This window comes from Pantherophis guttatus, chromosome 5 (genome assembly GCF_059756535.1).
Source record: "Pantherophis guttatus breed Tessera chromosome 5, ASM5975653v1, whole genome shotgun sequence".
NCBI classification, from domain to species: domain Eukaryota; kingdom Metazoa; phylum Chordata; class Lepidosauria; order Squamata; family Colubridae; genus Pantherophis; species Pantherophis guttatus.
The window spans coordinates 28392907-28413515 of record NC_142067.1 but is presented as its reverse complement, the minus strand read 5'-3'; the positions used below and the strand labels follow the sequence as shown (position 1 = coordinate 28413515).

General features: G+C 34.9%; 1 long non-coding RNA gene and 1 other non-coding gene across 2 annotated transcripts in view; both read left to right on the top strand.

Moving 5' to 3' along the window:
* LOC117662270 (uncharacterized) overlaps positions 1–20609 on the top strand; it is a 57429-nt gene that overhangs the window by 14388 nt on the left and 22432 nt on the right. The gene's annotated exons all lie outside the window — the stretch shown is intronic.
* LOC117664489 (U6 spliceosomal RNA) lies at positions 7007–7113 on the top strand. Its single transcript, XR_004591077.1, has one exon. It is a non-coding gene; the product is annotated as a U6 spliceosomal RNA (small nuclear RNA).

Below are 20609 nucleotides of genomic sequence, written 5' to 3'. Positions count from 1 at the left end.
TATTCTTAAGATGCCTGTACTAAAAGGATAGTAAAATTCTTTGACTTACCATGGTGCAATTGCCATAGTAACAAGAAATATTAGGTTTAGCAGCAGCCATTTTCTTCACATTCTCCCTCAGAGATAGGTTGGGAGGCATTTGGAAGCCAATCCTAATGACATATACTGCTACTTCGACTATCTAGAGCTGAAAGCCAAATCGTTAGAAATAATACAGTCTAAACAATCCCTTTCCATATAGAATATATATTTGTTATTGTTGAACTGCTATTTTATTTGGCCTCTCCTGTTGAATTATAGTCATTGTAATAATTAACATTTTTTAATATTACAAATCTATACTTAAGGTACTTATCTGTGTTTCTAGCATTTAAAAAAAACATTTGCCTCAATTTTTTTTTTGAAAAAAAACTATCCAAGATACATAAAATCATAAATCTAAAATCCCATATTGAGACAGTATTCTACAAAGACTTCACTTACACTGACCATATTGTTTTGGAAAAAATGAAGACCAAATCTGAAAAGGGGGCAAAAAGGTTGATAAGGATAAAGCAGAATTCAAGAAGGAAAACAAAGAAAATAAATAATTACATTAATTAAATAAAAAAGCTTTCTGAAATAAAGGGCTGCCCCTTATAATAAAGGCTGCATGGTCACTGTAACTTTACTCTTTTATATTATTATTATTATTATTATTATTATTATTATTATTGTTGTTGTTGTTGTTGTTGTTGTTGTTGTTGTTGTTGTTGTTGTTGTTTAGGTGCAGATTCTAAAAAATGGGGAATGTATAAATTGTGCCTGGCAAATGTACTGGACATTTTAGCCCCACTTCATGGGGAAAAGTTTTTACCAGTAGCATTGAGTCCTTCCGCCCTACAAAACATTGAGTCCTTCCACCATTACAAAACTGTCTTTCAGTATTGAAAGAAAGGTAAGGCATCATCAGTAATTAATTAAGAAAAGGGTAAGGGCTCAGTGAAAAGTTGTATTATGAAATCTAAGAGATCATCCAATATTTGTAAGATTCTTGTATGGAATTTATGTGAAAAACTATATACCAACGTTTCATGGATCTGCTCAGTATATTCATTCCGTCCAAAAGGATTATTTTCTACTTGGGTGGTAGGTGGGAGCAAGAGTAAATAACATGCAATGGAACTTTGAAGTAGCCTAATTCTGAAATGCTATAGAATTAAGTGATACAGAGCAAGATTTTTTTTTATTTCACGATATTCCTTGTTGTTGCTCGTTGATTAAAATAATTGAAGATCAATTAACAATTTTTAATAGCTGGTTTGTAGTACTCCAGGAAAATGTGCTTATTGTAACAGATCCTGCTTGTTACAACACCTACATCCCATCTATAAAATTCATTACTATCACTTTAGTAAAGGAATATTCAAATGGAGAAGTAATCACCACAACACTTTGTTTCTAGGTAATGGTGATACATGAACATTTACTTAGAGGACTGTACCAGCTTTCTGAACCTAATGGGGAAAAATGATATATTATTTCAGAACTTTGTAACATTTAGACCAATTTCATTATTTTCTCTTCCACTGCTTATTCTCAAAAAGATCGACTCTAAAATTTACCACACACCAGTCCTGTAGGTCAATTACTGTATGTCCTACCCTCTTTATTATTCCTATGTAGTCCTTTCTCCTTGTTATGAATTCCTATAACAGAATACAATGCTGTGTTAGTAAAATGGGAGAGCTTTAAAATCTGTGTTCATTGTCATGCTAAAATAGCAGAAGTCTATGTTTATTTTCTTGCTGTTATAGAATTAAAATCAAAGTCTGAAGCCCACATAATTTAATTCAATATTCTCAACAATTCAATATTACAGATCACTCCTAACCAATTCAAGGTACATTATTTTTGCAAAAGGACACAATTTATTTTCTTTACTTCATATACAGAAAGCAAATGCATTATCAACTGAATTTTATTGGAAATGCAGGTTATGGGACCAGGAACTCTACCATAGCTTAGCCAGTAGGCTAACTCAAACAGCTTAAAACTGTCTGAAAGATATTTGCATTTCCTCCAAAAGAGGAAAACATCTTAAAGTTCTAGAAGAATAGCCAAGACTCGTTTATTACTGGCTGGAAATATTGAGAGCTGCAACCGAAACTAGCTGAGGGATATCAAATTAAGGAAAATTTATTTAAGAAAACATAGAGGTAGCATTACATGAGGGCTGTCAAACTGCCGGCCCAAGAGCCGGAGGCATCACATGCTGGCCACGCCCATGCCCGGTTTAGCGAAGGGGGAAAAAGTCTCAATACATCATGTGATGTCATCGTGACGCCATGAGTTTGACACACCTGCATTAGATAATTTAGCTAGGTTCTACATGACAGCAAATACATACTGTATAGGGTGAATTCGTAAAATGAAATTTGGGGAGGAAAACACTGCAAAACTCCAGTTATGAAAGGGAATAGAGGTAAAAGATAGCATTTTCTCAACATAAAAATAATTAGAACAATTTTTTTTTAGAAAATAACTCATAAAAAGCATTTTTGCTTATTTTAGAATTTAGAAGCATTTTAGAAGCATTTTGCTGAATAATGATGCAGTCAGAAATCAATATGCAAATCATACAATAGGTAAAAATCTGCTCCACATTTACTTATCTAAAAGTCAGAAGACGTATCCCTCTGCATAAAGTGCATGCAATGTTAACGGCAAGATGTCTCTGGAGATTCTCAGTCATCCAGGTCATGGTTGTCTCAAAGGTGCTTTTTCAAAAGTCAACTGGACTTTTACAAAGTCCACTTGCTTTTTTCAAAAGGCACCTTTGTGTTAACTGCAAGACATTCCTGCCATAATATATTAGATTGCTGTTCCACAGTATTGGCACACTTTTAAAGCTATTGGTTGCACCCAGAGGCACAGAAACAGCATTCCCAATAACATTATATCAAAGGGACCCAGAAGTACTTTACTAAAGTTATCCAGTTTATCCAACCCAGTTTACTACAATTATCCTGATTCAACCATAGCCCCGTTACCCAATAGTACCCATATTTAGATAAGCTTAAATAAGTTAAGGTAAAGGTAAAGGTTCCCCTCGTACATACATGCTAGTCGTTCCCAACTCTAGGGGGCAGTGCTCATCTCCGTTTCAAAGACGAAGAGCCAGCACTGTCCGAAGATGTCTCCGTGGTCATGTGGCCGGCATGATTAAATGCCAAAGGCACACGGAATGCTATTACCTTCCCACAAAAGATGGTCCCTATTTTTCTACTTGCATTTTTTACGTGCTTTCGAACTGCTAGGTTGGCAGAAACTGGGACAAGTAATGGAAGCTCACCCCATTATGCAGCACTAGGGATTCAAACCACTGAACTGCCGACCTTCCTGATCGACAAGCTCAGCATCTTAGCCACTGAGCCACCATGTCCCCGAATTAAATAAGTTATGATTGGTCAAAAGCAACAAAAGTGTCTTTCTTTGGGCTTGGAAAAAACTGTACCATACTTATGGGAGAAGTGAAAAGTAATCAGTTTACTCCTTTCCATTGCTCTCCAGTTTAAATTCCAACAGTACCAACTCCCCGTTTATCCAGTTTTATTTCTTCTGAAATTAGTTTTCTAAACCCAGCCATATTTGTTAAAGCAAAATAAACAAATTTAAACATGGCAATAAATTAAGCAGTATCTGAAAAATCTCTCTTGCCCCTTTCCTGAGACAGGATAATAATAAATTCTATGTGTGAGTTGAAAAAGAGTTTTGAATTAAAAAAAAAACAAACAAACCCTGAAGTAAATGCCCTGGGTCAACAGAAATGTTTCTAGTTTATGGGGTGATAAACAAAGTTGAATTTTCCTTGGTAAATAATGCAGTTTATCTCTATAACTTGGATGCACATACGTTCAGTATAATTATATTTCAGGGTAAATTACAGTTTTGTGACAATTCCATAGAGAACTTCTAATATAAATAAACCACAAGGACACTTATTTATTATGGAAACAGTCTGCTCCTGCAATTGGATTTCATGTAGAGTTAGGCATGGTTCTGCTCAGTAATTTCTTCAAGTTTTTGTACATTAAAAGTTGTATATAATTATAGTATTGAAATGCAACCAGCTTGGAGATTCAGTGGGGATTAAACATGCATAGGTTCAGATGGCTTCATATCTTTAGCTTCGTCTAACAGGTGGCGAGTTGGCCTTTAAAAATATATATTCTCAGAAAGTCAAACATTCAACAGGTATTCTTTTCTGAAAAGAAATCAATACTTTCTCAACACTTTTTCTTTCTTTCTTTCTTTTTCTCTGCAATTCTTAAGAAGCCTCTTTATGTATAGCAGGGTAAACTCTTTCCCATCAAATGAAGTGAAGCAAGATGTCTCCAGGGAGATGAACCCTGGTTTTCTTAGCAGATAAATCTTTCAAGGTGTTAATTTGGATGTGGAAAACTTAATTTTTTTTCCTCTCTGGCTCTTTTTGAATGATAAATGAATCACAAATGTCAACTACATTTTAGCCTAAGATTTTGGGTAAATCTAGTCTTTGTATTTATAAAATTATAAATTGGGTTGAATAAAGCATGACTAATTTAACCCTGAATGACTATGTTTATAAATGTAGCCTCTGTTTGTCATAGTCAACTAAATGAGATAACTCTGATAATTAATTATTGATTAGATTAACATGGGATTAAACTGGGATTTAAAAGTTAAATAATCACATTTGGCTGGATTCATATAGGACGGGCAAAAACTGTGGCTGACCAATCACAATTGCTGAGTTCATACAATATTCTAAGATACAGATTTATTACATTGTAATTTAGTATGACATGTGAATCCAATTACTCTGTAGCTGTTTAAATAATTCAGTGTTTATTTAACTGGGTTTGCTGAACAAACTACATTGAATTTATATAATACAAATACAAACAAGCAAGCCACATTTAGCTTAGTATGCTCTACAATTTTAGTTTTTATTTTATAGCCTAACATACATATTTATGAAAGTATAAGATTGGTCATATTATGGATTCCCAAATTATTAAAGTGAATTGTTACCTTGATTTATAAATATCAGTAGAGATCATTTTTTTCCTCAGACCAAAGATGAAATGATCATCTGCTCATGTTTTAAACTAAACAAACAAAAACATCTTTCAAAAGATCTCCCTGTTTAATTTATAAAACTGGAAATTTTTAGAAAGGTTATGGATATTACGGATTCCTTGTGTTCATGGAAACACAGTTCTGTTTAAGCCTCACCTGTAAGATTCTTTTCTGAATAGCAAAAAGTTTCTGTTGATAAAAGGAGTGCAGTAATGGAAATTTGAATCACATTATAAAATCCTATCCTTTAAAGAACCTAATAGTAAATATCACAGATTTAGTGCAATAAAATTCCAGCTAAATATGATTTGAATTCCAGAATTAATGCTTTGAAAATGAGTTGGATTACAATGATAGAAATACAGTGCAGCTCTTTTCTGAATTTCTTTATAACTGACTTTAAGATATGTACAAGAAGAAAAGTAAAATAGATGAAAGAAGACCAGAATCCCAAATATTCCAAAAACATTTCCTGAATACTGTAGCTGTATATTTGTGATAGAATGGAGTGGAAGACAGGGTACCTTTCCCAAAGTATATTTCACTTCTCCTTTACTCCTGTAGAAAAGCTTTTGGATCAGATGCAAGTCAGAGAAAAGAGGAAGTAAAGAGAGGGATGTCATTGGGAAAGTAAAATTAAAAATTCAGCAAAGGAAGAGGAGATTCTGGTTTTATTCCAGTTTGTTATCCCTTTTTTCATCAAAAGATACTCCGTCTGCTAACTAATAGGCCAAAGCTAATTCTTCAAGGAATTATAATTAGGTTGGTTTTTTAAAATGTTAAATGAAAGAAATAGGAATCCAAAATAATTTTTGTTACAGTTTGTTCCCACCGCCACCATACTTTGAAATCAAAAGAACATATAACCTAACCTCGGTTTCTCTGATTCTGTAAAGTTCAGCAGATATTTTTGTATATAGTGTCTAGGAGAAAACATGAAAGCTTGTCATACAGTCATTAACTGATTAGCTAGGAAAAAAATAACTCCTGAGACCACTTCAAAGAGCATTGGTCATGATCAATAGCCTTTACTTTAAGTATTATTGCTACCCCGCACTAATTATGCATTTTAATTAATGCTGCTGACAAAAATAATTTGATTCCATTTGCTTCCAATATTTTTCCCCAAATATGCTTCCTGAGATATTCATTCATTTACTTACTGCGTATTCTTCTGAACGCCTCTGCATGTTCATTCATATCTATTTTTTTTTTAATTTGATTTATATGCCGCCCTTCTCCGGAGACTCAGGGCGGCTTACAATGTGCTAAGCAATAGCCTTCATACTTTTGTATATTTATACAGCTTATTGCCCCCACAACTGGGTCCTCAATTTACCTACCTTAGAAAGGATGGAAGGCTGAGTCAACCTTGAGCCTGGCGAGATTCGAACCTGCAGTAATTGCAGGCAGCTGGTCTTAATAACAGGGTGCTTTAGACCACTGTACTACCAAGGCTCCTTACTGAATACTGATGAGATATCTAGATAATATTTCACCCAGTGGAAGAGTACTGTGTCTAAGACAGAAACTGGAAATATTCCACAGTATACGTCTCTCCGTATAGGTGTAGTTCCATTAAGGAACTGTTGGCTTCTGGTTATAATGTTGCTTACCTCCAGATGTTCATAGTTTCATTGCTCATTCATCTTTCCCAGGATCTTACCAGGAATTGATGTCAGGCTGATTATTTCTGGAGCTATTTTTTCCCCTTTTTTGAAGATGGGAACCACATCAGCTCTTTTCCAGTCTTCTGATGGTTCCCCAGTGCTCCAGGATCTTTGAAAGATATGGTTCAGTGGTTCTGAGATCACATCTGCCAGCCCCTTCAGAACTTATATATTCCTATAAGAGTTGTTAAAGAATACTGATTCTGTCCTTGTGCATAGGAATATGAAATTGTGTGCTTACTTCAGCAGTACATATACTAAAATAGGAATGATATAGAGAAGATTAGCATGTCCCTTGCTCAAGGATAACATGCAAATTCATGAAGCATTCCATATTTTTAAATATAAAAATACATGAAATTGGATTGATAATCTAAACAATAGTTTTGTAAAATATCCCATCCTTATATGCACATGGATTCCTCAGCATGCCTATTTGGATGTTTTACTGAATTAATTGGATGATATTCGGTGACTTTAGATTGTAAATATTCTTCTTAATTCACATGATCTTCTAATAAATGGACTCTGGGAGATGTGGCTAACATCTACTTCCATAGAAGCATATGGTACATACTTGCTCAGCAAGCATCAGGGGATGAGAACTGTGTTAATTTATGATAGCCAAAAATCAGGAGTCTGATAGCACTTGTTCAGATTAACAAATTTTATTAGCTTTTGCCTCCTGATGTTATGTCTCTGGATGTTTTTCCTACAAGATAAGTCTCCAAACTTAAATGCAAAATATTTCCTGTTTTAGAAGCAAATTTATCTGAAAGATAAATAACTTTGGGATAATCAACTGAAATGTTTTATAATAAGGAAACATTACTGGGATATCAGCAGCTCTATTTGATAGGACAGCATGCTGTCAGTGAAAATTGGATAAAAGAGTACATTATAATTAAAACACAAGGAGTTAAGCATTACAGATTCATCATATGAGTTAGGTCTTTGCATAATATGTCCAAAATATGATAATTTGAGCCTAGTCATTTGTGCCTCAAGTGAGAGCTCTGAAATGATTCATTCTAGGATGCATTTGTTTGTTTTCTTGGCAATCCCTGATATTCTCAGGAGCATTTTCCAAAGAACACCAGAGTTCAAAAGCATGAATATTCTTTCTATCCTCTTTCTTCACAGTTCAACTTTTACATCCCTAGAGTATCAAGGGAAAAAGATTGCCTACACAATTCTGATCTTTATATGTATAGACACATCACAGCTCCTGAATATCTTCACCACTACTCTACCAAGTGCTAATTTTTGGTATATTTTTTGACCGCTGCTTTTTTTAACCTTTGATAGTCTTAAAAGGCAGAAGCTATCCACCACTTCTATGTTGTTATTGTATATTCTAAGGCTGGCTACTATTACATGTTGTCATGACTGCATGTTATATTTAATCTTAATAGAGTTTCAAAGATAATAAGCTAAAGGTAAAGGTTCCCCTTGCACATATGTGCTAGTCGTTCCCGACTCTAGGGGGTGGGGCTTATCTCCGTTTCAAAGCCGAAGAGCCAGTGTTGTCCGAAGACATCTCCGAGGTCATGTGGCCGGCATGACTAAATGCCAAAGGCGCACGGAACACTGTTATCTTCCCACCAAAGGTGGTCCCTATTTTTCTACTTGCATTTTTTACGTGCTTTCAAACTGCTAGGTTGGCAGGTTGGCAGAAGCTGGGACAAGTAACGCAACACTAGGGATTCGAACTGCTGAACTGCCGACCTTTCGATCAATAAGCTCAGTGTCTTAGCCACTGAGCCACCGTGTCCCTTTGAGCTACCACGTCCCTTTGAGCTACCGTGTCCCTTATGAGTCACCGTGTCCCTACATGTATATATATAGACAATAGATATTCATAAAGCTATAACAACAGAATTCAACTTTTTAAAAATGTTAAAATTAGAAATAATTTTAAATTAGAAATATCACATAAAAAATAAGGGCATTTAAATAAATGAATATATCTCTTAGCTCTCAAATTCCTGCTCCTGAGTCTTATAGAAGTCTCTGCTGGTTTCCAGTGAGTCTAACAAAAATGTTTCTTGGATCTTAACAATGGAAGAAAGATGGGAATAGAAAGATGGGGATGGTGTAATAAGGTAAATATGTGTTGCTCTCGTGTCCCTGCAAATTTAATGCCAATCTTCAAAAAGACAGGTACAATTATGTTATCAAGCATTTCATACAACATTATTTCTCTGAAATGTGTTGTTTAGAATATGTAAGCATTTAGAAGAAAACTATATTGCTGAACTACTCCACAGAGATACCAAGGTTTTTATACCCTATTGTTCTGAGGATGTTTTTGTAGCAGGTTTTAATTCTGATGTTGCAAGGAGTAATAGGTGGTCCATATTGTAGCTTATCCACTTGGATTTAAAAAATCCTTCCTACCTTATTTTTTTCCATTCGGATATTTATTTCTTCTTTCTTATATGCATACATGCTTCTTTATGAAAATAGCATAACAGAGAAATAAATTGTGTGTAATAGAATATAAACCCATTATGCTTAGAAAAAAGGAAGGTCATATGAAGCTCAAGATAGTAACAGTCAAGGTCAAAAAAAGAACATTATGTGATAGCATCACATTAATTCACATAAAGGGTTAGGATTAATATTTATCTCTCAATCCTTCAGAAACTTATTATTAAATATATTTTCCAGGATTCATTATATGTCCCACTGCTTCTCCTTTGACCCCATACCATTTCATCTTCAAAGTGACGAAGTTTAACAAGAAATTAAAGACAAAAGTAGCATTAGTGTGAACATTTTAGATGGTCAGTTTTGAAGCTCCATTCAAAACTTTGAAGTTGCAATTTGAGATCCAAGTCTGGATAAATGGTTTCTCCATATTACTTAACTGCAGTAATTTAAATCTTGGACTTCTAATTCCATGGTGTCCCAGAATGAAGAGGGCAGTATTGGTGATCAGATGGTGAATTCTGGAGAACTTGTATGTCAGACCACTGCTTCTCATGAGTAGACTGCGGGAACTGAGGTTTTTATAATGAGCCAAGTGGCTGGGAATTGAAGAATGACTTAATGCAGCCCATATTGACATAATGTTTATCAAGCATTGTTTCTTATCAGTTTTAGAAATTGCTTCTTAACTTCATTTAGCTATTAGAAACTATTGCAACAGCAGGTTTCAGAACACTGGGTGAGTGTTCTTCAATCCTTAGTTAAAAACAGATTTAAATACAAATGTAAGGATTTAAGAAAAAATTATGTAATAATCAACAAAAGTATAAATAAAAGTAATAAAGATGAAATAAAAAAATCTAAAATAAAAATGATTATAAATTGATTTTGATAAGTTACCAACAGATCAAGTGTCCAGATGATCCTTGAAATAAGATTTGAAAGCTAATTCTAAGAATCCTTTCTGTGGGAAAATGCTATTGTTTTGAACAATAGGATAGGATGGAATTTTGAAGACTGGACACTACAGGGAACCAGAAGAAACTAAAATTTACAATTAAAGGAGAAAAACATTGAAAATGTTATTTATTAAAACAGAATGGAGCAAAATACTTTGATCCTGAAGTTTTTTTTTTTTTTTTTTTTTTGTAAGCAAGTTTTATTAAAAATTTTCTTTCATTATACATATTTTATGAACAGAGTGTTGACCGGGTCACATCTTATACATCGCTTTTTCTATATTCATCCCTTTTATATAAGTCTTTATCACAAATCCATCATTTTTCATCGAGTCTTGTTATTCATCTCTTTTTTTTCCCCAAAAACATTTTACATATTTCCAATTTTGGCCATAATATTCTTTCCATATTTCTTTATCTTATCTTAATCTCTTCTTAATACATAATACATCAACCATATCACTATCTGCCCTTTAACTCCTAATTTCTTACAATAACATCAATTAATTGTCTTATTTCTCCATTTGCTAAATATATTTCTCAAAATTCCCCACTTTTCAACTATACACAATATATGTCATCATGTTCAATTCTTACATTAAAACCCTTTAACTTAATTAACTAGCCACATCTTATCTTACTCTCTTCTTAATACATAATACATAAACAGTATCTCTATCTGCCCTTGATTCCTAATTTCTTACAATAACATCAATTAATTATCTTATTTCTTCATTTACAGCATATATTTTTGAAAATCCCCATCCCACTTTTTAACATTTCAATTTTGTCTCTTAATTTAACTTGTCTTCATAATTAAACCCAATTACCATTTCATATTTCATCTGCTATTCTCTTTTACTATAAGCAATATACATCATCATATTGACTTGTTACATTAAAATCCTTTAACTTAATTGACCTTCTACAATTAATAATATTAATACAATTCCCTTAAATCTACTAATATATACCTTATTTCCCTTCCTCCTTTCCACTATTCTTCCCCTCTTTAGCCATTTTCTCTTGGTCTCTCCAAAATTCCACTTCTTAGTAATTTCCTCCTTTTATCCCGTTCTTTTGACTTCTTCTTCTTCTTCTTTTCTTTTTATTTTTATTATGTCTTTTCTCCTGAATCCTTTTTCTCACTTTTAAATATATTACTCGAGTAATTCTCCTAGTCTCTTTCCACTCTTTCCTTCTTTTCCCTTTGTTTGATTCTTTTTGGGAGAATATTCCCCTCTATCCACTCTTTTTTTGCCACTGTTAATCCCAGTGAAATCATCTAACTGCTTTTTGCTTTCAATTCCTTTTCTTTCAGTATTATTTTCTTGCTCCTCACTTATACTCTCTTTCTCCTGCTCTGTATGTTCCAGCAAAATTTCTAACTTTTTATTAACCTTTAGTGATTAATGCATATTTTTAAACATCTCAATTAATTCTTCACACATCCAAGACTCCATATTGTCAATTTAAAAAATTGATAACACTTTTACTTTATATTTAATTGAAATTCTAAAGTCCATATAGTCTCTTTTTAATTCCAAATAGTATCCAATTGAAATATTTATCCAATCCACTCCAAATCAAAGCTTTGTTATGTTTCCACAATTGTTCACAGTAGAAACCAAGCAGTTCAGAAAAACAGATACTCCTTAAAAATTCTCACAGTTTCCAGATTAAATTACGGTCACAGCTGTTGTTTTTTCTTCTGTCTTCCCACCAATATTGCAGTACTCACTTTCCACCAGCAGATGTCTCTCTCAAATCCACAATATTTTCAGAGCAACTAAATATCCAAGCTGTCAAAAATATTTTAAATTCACATAAAGGGTTCTTTTCCTCGGGTTTCTTTTTCTTTTGTTGTTTTTAATCTCTCCAAATCTAATTTTAAATCCAGTTTTAAAATTTTATTTTGTGGGCTTTAGTATTTTAATCTCCTCTTTGTTCTTATCCCTCCATTAACTTCCCCAAGTGCCAATTAGCTGCTCATTTCACATTCTTGCCTTTTTAAAAAAATGTACTTTTTTTTACATTTTATTTGTGCACCACTCTGAGGCCCCCTGCAGAGGAGATGGGCGGTTTCAAAATTTGATAAATAAATAAAAAATAAATAAAAAATTGAGTTGCTTGAGGAAAGGCTGGACATAAATACAACAAATCGAAAATCTATATTATGCTAGTAGCAACAGTGAGGGGGAACTTAGGTTAAAAAGGACAGTTATTTCCTAAATGGTATTCTTACCATCTCACAAATAAACATTTTTGCACTGTTCTGATCTGAGTAGAACAACCTATGTTTGTGAGTGCTGGGAGATGCAGACAGGGGAAAAAAAATGATGTCTTAAAGACATTTCTTCTTTAAGGACAACTGTTCCAGGATTTTGCTAATAAATTAACTGCAAATAGTACACACATTCAAAATGGATATATGGATTGCAGCTTGAAGGCATCACTGGCATAATATCATATCATATATCATGTCGTGGTGTGTGTGTGTGTGTGTGTGTGTGTGTGTGTGTGTGTGTGTGTGTGTGTGTGTGTGTAAATCTGAACAGTATTGCCAGATCTTTAAAGAATTGGGACTTGCCTATTTTCTCATTGGCCACTTACATATAAGGAAGATGTATGAGCCATGAGAAGAGCAGCGAACCATATATGATATAGAAAACATAAATCAATGTTCCTTGTATTGCTTCTTTGCAATTTTTATAGCATCTGAGACAGAGAATCCAAAGAAATCCCACATCAGCTTAAAGGATACTGTACTGATGTTACTGTACTATCAATGCATATAGATCATCTAGAATAATGTAGTTTATACATACTGTATATTATAGACATAATAAAATACTCAGCTTGTTTTTTTATGCTTTTCATGTATTTTGAATGCGCTTCATCCAAAATAAATATTTAGCTAAATCTTTAAAGCTAACCATTTGAGATAAATTTCAAAAATATGCAGCAATGCATAATTTCATCATCTTAACCATCATTCATTTTTAAATTCAGTCATCTTAGATATTACCGGATCTATTTTGGGTATAATAGGAAGGGTCACTACTACACCTACTTAGCCCTCAGCCAAATCAGAAATAGATTATACTCCTAAGAATGTAAATTCAAAAATCCTTGTGTTAATTATAGGTAAGTTGAACACTAATCTTAACTGCAGTGGGAAATTTGCCATAAAGTATTTTGTCCTGTATATATTCTGCTTTATTGGTACAGCTAGGTAGAGTGCCATGCTGGGAAAAACTGGCCTGAGTAATAGTAGTAATTGTTTCCAAACCTAAAATAAACATACTCTCAGTATCATGCAGTAATGACCTATAGGAAACATACTTTCTTGAGGCTTTGATTACTTTCTTTGAAAGTCAGAGGATGATCCACTCCAATACTCTTGAAATTAATACAAAATCCAGAAACATAGTAGCTCTTTGGCTACTAGCTATTCTTTTATCATCATGCCTCAGGCTTTCCTGGCAATGATTCCTATTCTTTGGTCCTTGTAATTATGAGCTTTTTTCATTCCACAGCATCAGAATATATATGGATGATAATTGGGAGAGCCAAATGTTGTTCATAGAGCACTTTCCATTAGGAAAATGAAATAATACATTGTAGATATCAATAATAATCACAGTTAATAGCATTTGAGATACCTAAATAATAAGCTGTTGTTAGTACAGTAGAAGCAAAAAAAGTAGGATTTGTGAAGAATATCACTTAGTTCATATTGTATATGTAAATCTGTGTCTGTCTCTCTCTCTGTGTGTGTGTGTGTGTTGGAGTGTGTTTCATGAATTCAATCATTGTAACATAGTTTTTCTTTTGACATGCTGAGATCCAAAGACCATTGCTAGGAAAATAAGTCAGCATGTTCCAACCTAGTCTCCATCCAATAAGATATGTCCCACATCAATTCCAATAATTCCCAGCCAGCCAGAATAGCTAGTCATCATTCTGTATGAGAAGAATAGGAATTGGTTCAACTTGTTTGGGGTCACCAAATTGAGGGTGACTTATCTAAGATTTTTTTTTCTTTTCTTCTTGTTTACATGATATTGTCTCATCAATCATTTCTGAACCTTCTTCTTTTTCTTGTCTCAGTTCAATTCACCATTAAAAAGCCCCAAGCCTCTTTTTCCATGAATTAAAACTGCAAGTGTTATTGGTAAAAGGTAGATAATACAATGATCTAAAACACAGTGGTTTCAGATTACCCCAGCTATAGAAAATATTCTACCTATGGGCCAAATGTACATTGTACCTGTCTTTTTTCTTTTAAAATATTTCCTTTATGTAAAAAAATAATGAATAGAAAGCTGGCACACTGCGCAGCAGGCAAACTCCCAATTGCATAGGAATTTTAAACAAATGAGGTGGATGTTCTGAGGTCAGTGTTTATTTGGAAATGTCCTCACTGGCCCAGGAAAGAAATGAACATTACATGAGATGGTAAAAAACACTATAGAGGTCTAACACATTTATACACACTCCAGAATAGCAGGAAGAAAGTTCCTTTGCTTAGTCACAATTCATAAAGGAAACCATTTTGAACATAGGCAATACCACATACTATTCCTGTAAAATTACAGACATGTCAACCAGCAAATTGATGGGGAAATGTTGATTACTGAATGAAAAACAAGTGATCAATAAACCCAAGTGAGCAGAAAACAGAACTAAAGAAACTAGCAGAATAAGAAAATACCATGGTTCCACATGAGAGTGTTATTATTTTTCGTTTCAAAAGGATTATCCAGGGATGGTATTCATTTACCTTCGCTACCAGTTCACAAATGTGAATGTGCGGGCGTGCTTACTTTGTGCTCACATGCGCCACCTCCGTGCATGCGCAGAGCATCAAAAACAGGATGTGATGATGTTTGAGCAGATGGGCGGAGCCTCCCACAACCGCAGCTATCAGTTTGCCCAAACCAGATAGAACAGGCTGAATCCCAACACTGGGCATATCGTTCATTGTTAGTACAATCACTCATGTTCAGTGCAAATTACCTTATTCATTATTGTTGTAGATCTGCAAGAAAAGTAAGGTTCTACATTTGGGCAAGAAAAACAAAATGCACAGGTACAGTATATGTAGCACCTCGCTCAATAGTAGTAATTGTGAGAGGGATCTTGGAGACCTAGTGGACAACCATTTAAATATGAGCCAGCAGTGTGCAGCAGCTGCCAAAAAAGCCAACACGGTTCTAGGCTGCATAAACAGAGGGATAGAATCAAGATCACGTGAAGTGTTAATATCAGTTTATAATGCCTTGGTAAGGCCACACTTGGAATACTGCATCCAGTTTTGGTCGCCACGATGTAAAAAAGATGTAGGGACTCTAGAAAGAGTGCAGAGAAGAGCAACAAAGATGATTAGGGGACTGGAGGCTAAAACATATGAAGAACGGTTGCAGGAACTGGGTATGTCTAGTTTAATGAAAAGAAGGACCTGGGTGACATGATAGCAGTGTTCCAATATCTCAGGGGCTGCCACAAAGAAGAGGGAGTCAAGCTATTCTCCAAAGCACCTGAGAACAGGAGAAGAAGCAATGGGTGGAAACTAATCAAGAAGAGAAGCAACCTAGAACTAAGGAGAAACTTCTTGACATTTAGAACAATTAATCAGTGGAACAACTTGCCTCCAGAAGTTGTAAATGCTCCAACACTGGAAGTTTTTAAGAAGAGATTGGATAACCATTTGTCTGAAGTGGTGTAGGGCTTCCTGCCTAGGCAGGGAGTTGGACTAGAAAACCTCCAAGATCCCTTCCAACTCTGGTATTCTGTTATATCAATATGTGCAAAATTTAACTAGAATGTTTTTCTTAGCCATTTCACACAGAATAAGTAATAATTTATGAAAGCAGCCATAAGGTGATTTGAAAGTGATTTTGTTTAACATTATATGTTCAAAATCACGAGGATCTGTGCTTGCCAAGTTCTTGGTTTTCATTTACATTGCATTGTTATAGGCACTAGTGGCAAGTTTACATTGATGTAAAATGCAACAGCTATATTACTAAACAGCGCAAGATACAGGTTCAAACAATACTGATATTGAAAGACCTTTATGAATTACCAACGGCTTACTGATAAGAGTTTTGACCTTCAAAGCTCTATGTGGTTTAGGGGCTGACTTGCTTTCACTTGTTACAAACATATCTGATTGTTAAGGTCAGTAAGAAAAGTCCTCTTGAAGATGTCACCACTCTCATTATTTAAATCATTAAATCAATAAGTAAAATCTTTCTGTCCGTGGGATACGTCTGCCTTCTGAATTGTTTCTGGGTAAAGAATGCACTCCCCTCCCCTCCATTCTCTCTGGGTTTAGCACTAGTAAATATATGTCTGCTTTGCTATGTTTTTAACCTGTTAGATTATTTTAATATTTACTGTTATTTCACTGTTTTCCCCCAACTTATTATATGCACTCAGCATGGGGCTATCCTTGAAGAACATTCAGAAGCTTCAACTCATGCAGAGTGCAGGGGCAGTCTTCAGGGCCCTAGAGTAGCCCATGTTACACTGCTGTTCCATGAGCTGCTGGTTTCAAGATGTTGATTATTACCAGTGGTGGTATTCAGCCGGTTTTATCCGGTTCGGGCAAACTGGTAGTGGCAGCTGAAGGTGGCTCCGCCCACCCGCCCAGACATAATCACGTCCCATTTATCCACGTTTTTGACACTCCGGGCATGCGCGCACACTCACATTTGCGAAAAGGTAGCTAAGATAAGTGAATACCACCCCTGGTTATAAAAACCTCCATGGCATGTGTCCAGGTTACCTGAGGATTTGTCTCAATCCTAAGGGATAGGCCCATTCTGCCTGTGCTAACAGGGAGTTATGCTACAGGCCCCATCAGTCAAGGAGTTCCAGCTTGTGGAGTCCAGGAGAAGATCTTTCCCTACCATGGTCTCTGGCCCTTTGGAACATCTTGCCCCCTGAGTTAAGATTGCTCCTGACCTTCCACAATAGCCAGAAGTACTGGCTGGGCCAGCTGGCTTGAGGCCCCAATGGGAGGTGATTATCAACCAATAGCAGCTTCCAATTCCGCCCGCCCCCCCAAATATTCTGCTCCTGTCCTCCCCGTCTGTTAGTTTTAGTTATAATTTGTATTTTTATTACAATTTTATGGTGATTTTATACATTAGTAAATATATTTATGTTTTTATTTTGATGTTATAAGTCGCCCAGCGTTACCTTACAGCAAGATGAGTGGCAAAGAATTGTAATAAATAAATAAAAATAAACATGTTACGCCTCTTAAATTTTGTCAACTGCCTTAAATGCTCACTACAGTGCAACAGCAGGATAAAAATCAAATCAATCAAATAAAATAATAAACAAACTTTTAGATGATTGTAATAAAAGTCTATTTTAATACTAACAAGTTTTCTTTCTATCAAGCCCCATAAAAAAGCAAAAGTGAGAGAAAGCCTGAGTTGGCAATAGAAAAAGGACTGCAGTCCCGTAGCAGCTCAGCCAACACTATTTCCAAAATCCCTATAACCCAGTAGTCTTCCAAACATCATGTCTTGTTAGTTTCTCAGAAATCAATCTCTAACTAGAAACCAGAGGTTTAGCATTACCATTCATTAAGTTGCAGCTCTATCTATGTCTATGCACTGACCATAAATAAACTCAGTTTTAAAAAAGCTACTCTGTAATATGGGTTCATTCAACCATTTCTCAATTTTTTGTTAAATTGTGTATGTGTGTATGCGCGCGCGCACATACATTTGTATCCATGTATGCCTTTGAGTCAGCATTGACTCCTGGTCACTACTTGAATGAGTCCCTGCAATTTCCTTGAAAACATTGGTTTGCCAATGCCTGCTTTTTAGACAAAAGAGACAGTGAGTGGCCCAAGGTCACTCAGCTGATGGGATACAAATTCATTGTCTCTTGGTTTCTAGCCTTAACTACTACACCAAATTGGCTCTCATTTATTAACTACTAGACTTAAAACAAACAAAGCAACTATGATTGTTTGGTAGTACCAAAAACTCATGAGTTATAAATTGACAATTAAGTTATCTATTTTTCTCTGAAGTAGTTACTGGATTTGATTATCCAAGCTTCTAATTATTTGCAAGTTAAGATAAACTGCATAATTGGTAATGGTATTTACCTTAAAGTGCCTTACTCATGCTTAAGTTCTACTGAAATTAATGGAGCTTAAATTAATTGCAACCAATCTTTCTCATTGATTTTAAGACTATTTATATTGGATGGAGGCCAAACTGTTTCCATTTCACAGGAGTATTCGGAAAAAGTGTTGGTTTGAATATTTTTCTTTTATAAATATGAGGGGAACAAAATTCTTAAATGAAAAGTGGTAAATCATTTGGTATGACATTTCATAGTTTGCTTAAACGTACATGATATACACAGCTTTGCCAGATATAATTCCTTTTAATATAGTATCTGAAAAGAATAGAAGTTATACCTGGAAAATGAGCTCTTAGGCTCTAGAGAAGCTTAAAATAACTCCTTCCAATTGTTCACCAAGGAGCAGTATTTACCTTCTTTGATTTGCTACTTGCTGCCCAGGAATTTTAAAAAGGGGGAATTTGAAGGTGCCCAATCTTTCTAGCAATATATCCTTCTGGATTTTGGAAAGGGAGAGAACACACATTTCACATCAATTTAGAGCTGATAAAAGAATAAAAGGCTTCCGTCATTCTTTGCATATTTGATGTTTACTTTCATGCTCTTTTGAAGGCATTCTCACTCCAGGAATGCAAAGTAAATGAATAACATTAAGGAGATGTAATAACAATTTTGAAGATGTTAGGCTGAGTTAACCTGTAATTTTAAAATGCTACATTTTAAACAGCAGTGACTCCTGCCTGAGAAAAAATAAACATTGCTCACATTTAATTGGGGAAAACTTAAAGGGCTGACAGAAATGTTAATTTTTAAAATACAAACTGAGCCCAAGCCTTTTGTATATTTGGTATATACGTGGAGCTTCAGATAGGAGGATCTTGCTACATTAATTCCAGTGGAGTCAAATCATGATTCTTGTGGTGCAAACATAGTCAGTTGTGGATTATTCCACAATGGTTAAACTGTTCCTGATTTAGTGAGATTAGCAGGTGATTTATGTAATTGTTATGACTAAACATAGGGAGAAATGTTTGCTGTCGTGAATTGTTTGGTGGTAGGGCAATAAAAATATAAAAAATATTTTTTCCTGAGTTCCTAAAATAGGTGTAGTCAATACTCATTTTTAAGTTATTACTCTAGTTTTTAGAATACACATGCAAGACTGTACTGTGCCTCAGTGAATTCCTTTTAAAGCAGGAATGGGGATGCTGTACATGATCTAATTTTGTCTGGACTTTGGTCCAGTTTCAAAAGCTTCCTGCAAGCAGTCAGCTCAAACTTCAAGCAAGAGTGATGTCTGCCTACTCTGCAGCAGCTTTCTGGACATGGGAGATAAAACAGGTCAAGCAGAAGAAGCAAGGAAGAGACAGAAATGGGATTGCCTTGCCCACTTCTGTAATGGCCTCATTATCAGCAAGTTTGCCATTACCAGCAATGAGACCATTCAATAGATAACCCATATGGGAATGCTGATATATTACAGAGAAAAAAAATCTTCCATACCCTTCACTTACAATAGAATTTCTAAAGTGAACTTCAAGCTTCTGATTTGAGAAATCCTTTCAAAGGCAAGGATTTCTCCTTGGCAAAAAATTTCAAGATCAGTCCACCAAAAAATATGACTGATAAATGATAAGTTCGTAATTAGATGCAGAATGTGAACCTTAGCCTGACTAGGTGGCTCAGTGGCTAAGACACTGAGCTTGTTGAGCAGAAAAGTTGGCAGTTCAGCAGTTCGAATCCCTAGTACAGGTCTCCTGCGTGAGCAAAGGGTTGGACTAGGTGACCTCTAAGGTCCCTTCCAACTCTGTTACTGTTACTGTTTATGTTAATCCCATATTTCACCAACTATTCACCAACAGCTCATTTTGACTTCTTCACATTTTGACTTTTTTTGTGTGTGTTTCTGCAATGGAAGTTGCTCCTCCTGCATTTTCTTTTTCGACTTATTTATGTTGTCAGCATTGGATCTTGCTTGCCATGCATTTTCCTCATATTTGGAGCCAGCCAAGAAGAAAGGAAACAGCAACCAACCTATACCATGTGCATTGTTAGCCATTGTGATTATTATTTATGTGTTTATTTTAGATGAAAGTCTAATCAACCACAGTGAATTCTCCTTCCTTTTTTCATAAACCTAAATGTCATGGATAAGTTCTGCTGCTGTCCCCAGCAGTAAACTGTTTCAAAATCACTTGGTGCTCTAAATGCAAAACAGTTTCTGGAATTATGACTTGCTTTGTTTTTAATGCCAGGATTAGTATTTATTGCATCGTTGGGACTGTATAAATACTTTCCCATTCAGAAGCATTGCAATTTC